The following is a 7,287-nucleotide window of genomic DNA, read 5'->3' on the forward strand; positions in this document are numbered from 1 at the left end:
AAATGTTATCAGAAAATACTGGCAGATAATTTTCATTCTTCTGCACGAAAGCTGCGCACGGGACATGCTTGAACTTTCCAGCAAGACAATTAGGCACAAGGCCAATTTGACCCTCCAGTGGTTACAGCAGAAAAAGGTGAACGTTCTGTAGTGGCCATCATAGTCTCCTGATCTGAACGTCTTGACACCGGTCGTACGCATATACAGTATGTGGCCCTGTTAAAACAACTTGCTGTGCTGCTGCACGCTCCCAGCGCAGTAGCCGGCGAGGATCGGTAAGTTCACGATGCATACTTGAGATCGGGAGCTTTCCAATTATGTGACCACTGTGACAGCCAATCACAGCGGTCACATGATCTGAATGCCCACCTTTTAGAACTCTAAAGGGTCAGGAGGCGGTCAGCATGAAGGGATTGATATCATCAAGTCACTCTGGGGAGATCTCAAACATGCGGTTCGTGCAAGACCACCATAGACCTTGCATGATCTGGAGGCATTTTGCCAAGATGAATGGGCAGCTTTTCCACCTGCAAGAATTCAGGGCCACATAGACAACTATTACAAAAGATTGCGTGATGTCATTGATGCTAAAGGGGCAATACACAATATTAAGAACGAAGGGGGCATTTCATTTGCTTACTTGTTGCCATGTTTTTTTTTATGATTTTGAGATTCTGTTATGACCCACAGTGGGAATCCCATAAGAAATAAAAGAAATGTGTTTTTCCTGCTAATTCATGTTTTCTTTAACCACCTCCCATCTGGCCATTGTATATAAACGGCCGGACGGTGGCAGTGCAGGGTCGGGTGGCTGTTTATAAAAGGGCTCCCCGCACCCTGCTTGTGCGTGCTCCCTGGGAGCGCGCAGCACCGTGATCCGGTGCCCGCTGTGTCCTCCGGACACAGTGGAACACCGATCATCAGACGGGACCTCTGTATGAGGTCCCAATCATGTGGTCACTGATTGGCCAATCAGTGATCACATGCAGAGTAGTAAGCAAGATGTCACTTGTGACATCATTGCTTACTACGTGTGAAATCTGTGAATGATCACAGAGGTCACATGGTACAAGGCTATTCACAACAGCCTTGTACCATGTGACAAGCTGTGACCAATCGCAGCTCACTCAGTAGTTGTCAATGGCTGCAAGAATGCAGCTAGAGAGAAGGAGAAATGAAAAAAAAAATCTTCATCACCTCCCACAAGTAATACAGTGTCCCCATGGTGACATTGTACTGCTAGGGTGACAGTATGTAAAAATAAATAAATAATAATATAAAAAAAGTTTTAAAAATTTTTTAAAATTATAATTTTTGGTTATAAACTAATTTGGGTTATTTTGGTTTTTACTAAAAATATAACGGAATAAATTTTGGCCAAGATTTATGATTAAATACTATTTATTTACAAAATCTTATAAGAAAAACACATTTTTCAAAATTTGTGGACATTTTAATTTACATAGCAAAAAAAATTAAAATCCCAGTGGTGAATAAATACCATCAAAATAAAGCTTTATCTGTCTCAAAAAAATGTTAAAAAATTCATAAGGGTACAGTGTTGCATGACCGCGCAATTGTCATTCAAAGTGTGATAGCACTGAAAGCTGAAAATTGGCCTGGACAGGAAGGGGGTGAAAGTGTCCGGACTGGAAGTGGTTAAAACTAGTACATACTATTACCAATACTCCAAGGGTATGCAAACGTTTGAGCACAACTGTATAAACAAAAACTTTTAAAGTTTCCCTTTGAAATGAATCATGTGTTGCTTTCATTAACACCCTTAACATTACGGCAAGTAGTGTAAAAATGAAATGTTTTTTTTAGACCTTCCTTGCTGCACTGCTGTTTCCAATGCACATCAGCTGTGTACACGTTACGGTGTGTTAGTGTACGGTATGGAAGAATGAAGTGTGTAAGATAGGAGTGAGACAACTGCCATATGAAATCTGCCGGTATTGTGTGTATATGTCAGTCTATATTTCTGTGTGAGATTGTTGGGTACGTTGGCTGACCTGTGCTTTGTACACACCGCATGATCCAACTGCATACACATTATGTAATGTTACTAACTGCCATTGCTAGACTGCTGCTGCCTGAGCTTCAGTATGCAAACTCTATAGGTACATATATGCATGCAAACATACAATCTGGAGGAGCAAATGGGGTTTATCACTGATCTACAAGGATCTGAGTATCCATGTAGATTGTAAGCGGAATACAAATGTGCAAAGCCAGAAATGTTCTCATGTGTCAAAGGGAATATATGGCTCTAGATCAGGGTCTTCAAACCACTACAGCCCATTACGAGATTTTATCTGGCTTGCAGCTAGGGTCAGTTTCTTATCCTAAGTCTCAGTGTGCAGACTGAGGATTCAGGTCAGTTGGTCTCATCTTCTGATGGGGACCCTGATGTAAGGGGGGGGGCTGTAATAGGGACCCTAATGTGTGGGGAACTCTGATATGTAAGGGATGCTCTGATGTGAAGTGGGGCTCTGATGTGGAGGAGGGACTTCTTTTGTAAAACTGGACTCTGATGTGAAGGGGGGGTCTGGTTTGAAGTTGGGACATCGGATGTTATGGGGGGACTCCAGATGTGATGGGGGACTTCTGATGTAAAAAGAGGTCTCTGATGTGAAGGGGGGGGTGTCTGGTGTGAAGGTGGGACATTGGATGTGATGGAGGGACTTCAGAAGTGATTGGGGGCTTGTGATGTGAAAAGGAGGCTCTGATTTGAAGGGGAGCTCTGATGAGAAGGGAAGACTTCTGTTGTAAAAGAGTGACTCTGATGTGAAGGGGGGCTCTGCTATGAAGCGGGATGTCACATGTGATGGGGAATGTTGGAAGTGATGGGGGGGAGCCTCTAGTGTGAAAGAGGGACTTCAGATGTGATGGGGGGGGGCTTCTGATGTGAAAAGGTGACTCTGATGTGACGGAAGGACTTCTGATTTGATGATGTGGAAGGGGGTCTCTGATGTGATGGGGAGGCTTCTGATGTCAAGGGACTTCTGATGTGAAGTTAAATTTTGGAACATGTTTATTCATTCATTCAAATTTTTTTCATTCATTTAACTGAGTTTTCTTCAGCCAGTGAATATTTTTAAAACATACAAAGTGACCCTGATACTGAAAAGTTTGGAAGCCCCAGATCTAGAGCCAAGATTAGATGGGCTATTTGCCCACCATTAAATAATAGTGGAAACTCACCTGGTGAAAATGACATTCCCTGGAATCCAGCAACGTCTGTTCTCAGTATTCAAATGAAGTTTCCGAAGTAAGGAAGGGGAACCTGTGCTCCTCTCTCTGAGCCCCTGCATTGGATGTGATCAGCTGCAGGACACTGCAGGAACATGGAAGGTAAATACCAGGTATATTAAATAAACGTTTTCAAAACTTGGGGTGTTTTTATTCACTTTTGTCTTCTTACTAGCAAGCACAATCCTCTGGAAAGGAGGCAACCACCTTCTTCCCTTTGGGTGCAGGTAGGGGGTAGCTAATCCCTATCTCCACCCCCACCTTGCAGGCAACCCCTCCTGGGCATCTGCGTGGCTGTAGAGCCAGATGTATGATGCTAACCCACTCTCTTGGGAAACCACTCTGAAAACACTCCACCACAATGCTAAAGGATATACCTGATGTGTCGGGCTAGTTAGTTCTCAAGTAAAAGGGGAGGAGGGGGTATTTGTTTTATGCATTTTTTTTAATCATTCCATTTAAAATTATTGTAAACCCTCACCTTGTAAAACAGCCCATTCAGTTTAAAATAGAAATGAAAGGTAAAACATTTGTGTATGGATATAAAAAAAATATTATAAATACCTTCTATTTCTTTTTTATACGTGATCACACACTGCATAAAAGGTGGGGGAGGAGAAACAGCAGAATACTAACCTTCAAAGTGAATGGCTGTGCATGGGGAGGGGTGTTAGCAAAAGTCTCGCCATTGGAGGAAAGCAGAATAAGTTCCCGGCAGAGCTAAAGAACTGACCACAGTGTGCTCTCATGCCTAGTGTGGTCAGTTTTTAATAGGAAGGCAGAGGGACAGGAACAGGAACACCGGTAGGAACACCGGGTATGTCACACAAAGGAAGCAATACAAAGATAAGATAACAGGGTATTTTTGTTTCTTACAAGTACATGGTACAGCAGACACATATCAGGAATATGGAATGTTGGATTGACATATTCTTTAACCTTCCTAGCTCTGAGTATGTGTATAAGCAAGGCTTCAGCACCATGGAGAGCACCTGTAGCTTCACCTGCGGATATGCTTTTGTGAATCATAATTAGCGGTTGTAAAGAGTAAAGGTTTAGTTTTACCTTAATATGATCTCTGCATTAAAGAAGAACTCCGGGATAGGCAAAAAATCACCCATTAGTACACCCCCTACACTAAACACTAAACAGGTAATACAATTTTGAAACTCCTTACCATTTAGGAGAAAATGAATTTTCATGACCTCATCTTTGTATTTAGCCACTTCAAGTCCGGACACTTTTTACTTCCTTCCTTCCTGTCCAGACCAATATTCAGCTTTCGGTGTTATCACACTTTGAATGACAATTGTACAGTCATGCAACACTGTATCTATATGAATTTTTTAGCATTTTTTGAGACAGATTTTGATAGTATTTATTTTCGTGGTATTTATTCACCACTGGGATTTTGTTTTTCCTATATAAATGAAAAAGTCCAAATATTTTGAAAAAAACTTCTTATAATATTTTGCAAATAAATAATCTTTCTTCATAAATCTTGGCCAAAATGTATTTGGTTATCTTATTAGTAAAAAAAAAAATAACCCAAATTAGTTTATAACCAAAAATTATAATTTTTTTAAAAAAAACTTTTACATTTTTATTTAATTTTATTATTTATGTTTTTTTAACATATTTTCACCCTAGCTTTTTTAACAAACTGTCACTACTTGTGGGGGGTGATGAAGATTTGTTTTTTTTTTACACTGATTGCTTTTACACCCATAAAAAAGCAATAATTGTAAAAAGCAATCATTTCTCCTTCTCTCTGGCTGCATTCTTGCAGCCATTGAGAAATACTGTGTGAGCTGTGATTGGTCACAGCTTGTCACATGGTACAAGGCTGTTGTGAATAGCCTTGTACCATGTGACCTTTGTGATCGTTCACAGATTTCACAGGTAGTAAGCAATGATGTCAGATGTCCGGGGAACACAGCAGGCACTGGATCGTGGTGCTACGTGCTCCCAGGAAGTGCGCAAAGCATGAAAATGCAGGCGCCGTTTATGAACGGCAACCCGCTCCTGCATTGCTCGTTTATGTACATGGGCCGGATGGGAAGTGGTTAATAAAAAATAACAGTAACAGGAGGTGTAACAGCGGAGATTACATCATATCCTCTCCTCTCAGGAAACTACACTTCCCATCAACCTTTGGATGTGAATGTGGGTGGGTACACTAGGCCTATACATGTTGAATGTGTTTGATAGTCTCAGTCTGCCCGCCACTGCAAGTGGGCTGAATTACATCACTGCTTCCTGGAAAAAGAACTACAGAGGGGTGGTGCCAAGACCAGTGACTGGGCGAATAGGAGGCATAGCAGGCACTGGTCTTACAAACAGGAAACCAAAGAGAATTAACTGTTTGATTTGAAAATGAATAGCCTATTTCAGAGCAACTACTGATGTAAAAACCTTTTAGGTGCAGCTTTATGAAAAACCATTGCACAGAGCAGGTAAATATGACATGTTTGTTATTTTCAAAATTGACTATAATATCACTTTAGATCCAAAAACAAAAATGTAATACTGTATATTGCAGGTTGCCCATGTTTAGATGGAGTGGCTGTATTTGTTTTCTTGTTTACGTCTAAGAACATTTTAATCAAGTACAGAAAATGTATATATTCTCAGAAATACCATTCATTGTCACAGTAGGGACCAAGTAAATCCCTAAATAGAGAAGATAGGACCAGTTGGCCTATGCAGGGGGTAACTGTGGTAGGTATGAAGGGAGGACACATTTTTTTCTTTGCCCAGTAGTTATCTGCCGTTCCTGCAACTTATTACACACCCTTCCTTTATTTAGAGGGTCAGTCCACCCAAAAGTGAAACTTGGTTGTAGCCCCCCTGCCTTAAATTTAGTACGCTGGGTGATAAACATCCCAAGCTGGTTTTGTAGTCTGTACTAGACATGCATAGAACGAAAAAAAAAATCATTTTGTTTCATATCGATTTGTTAAGTTACTAATTTTGTTTTGTTGCATTCGTAACTAAATTAATTTAATTTAGTTTCATTTTGCTTTGTTTATTCATTTTCGACTGGATTCAAATTTTTCCAATGGATTTGAAGTATTCAGACTGAATTCAAATCAAAAATATCGAATCAATCCAAATCATTGTAAAGAATAGCTGGTTCTATTGTATTTGAAGCTTGAATTTCAGAAGACAGTTATATTCTTTCTATTTTATTCTAATCTGTTCTGTTTTATTCTATTCTTTTCTATTCTATTCCTTTATTTTCTGTACTATTTTATTATATTCTGTAATTTTCTGTTGTGTTTTATGCTATTCTTTTCTATTCTATTCTGTTTTATTCTTTTCAAAATGTGAAAATTCATAAGACGGTTATATTCTTTTTATTTTAATTTATGATATTTTAAATTATTCTATTCTACTCAGTTCTATTTTATTCTTTTTTATTCTAGTCTATTCTATTATTTTCTGTTATAATATTTGGGCAGCACAGTGGCTAAATGGTTAGCACTTCTGCCTGGGGGTCACTGGTTCAAATCCCAACCACAGCACCACCTGCCTGGAGTTTGCATCTTCTCTCTGTGCCTGCGTGGGTTTCCTCTGGGTACTCTGGTTTCCTCCAACACTCCAAAGACATGCTGGTAGGTGAATTGGCTCTTGTCTAAATTGTCCCTAGTATGTGTATGAATGTGAGTTAGGGTCCTTAGATTGTACACCCCTTGAGGGTTAGGGACTGATGTGAATATACAATATATATATGTAAAGCGCTGCGTAAATTGATGCCGCTATATAAGTACCTGAAATAAATAAATTTCCAGAGATGCATGCTGGGGGAGACCATAAATGCTTGAGGCTACCCTTGTGAGTCTCTTCCCCCTGTGCTTTGGCATGGGTAGGTGTGTTGTCAAGTTGTCTAACCTGTTAGGTCTGCAGAATGTATGGAGCCTAACATGCTTGCTAATGAAGGCATGGAGTTGGGCCACAAGCTGTCCCACCTGGAAGAAAAGGGAAAGCTACCCAGGATTTAATTCCAGGAATGGACACTGTACTGGAGAC

Source organism: Staurois parvus, unplaced genomic scaffold (genome assembly GCF_062004578.1).
Source record: "Staurois parvus isolate SC_StPar_1 unplaced genomic scaffold, SC_StPar_1.0 ptg000137l, whole genome shotgun sequence".
Lineage (NCBI taxonomy): Eukaryota > Metazoa > Chordata > Amphibia > Anura > Ranidae > Staurois > Staurois parvus.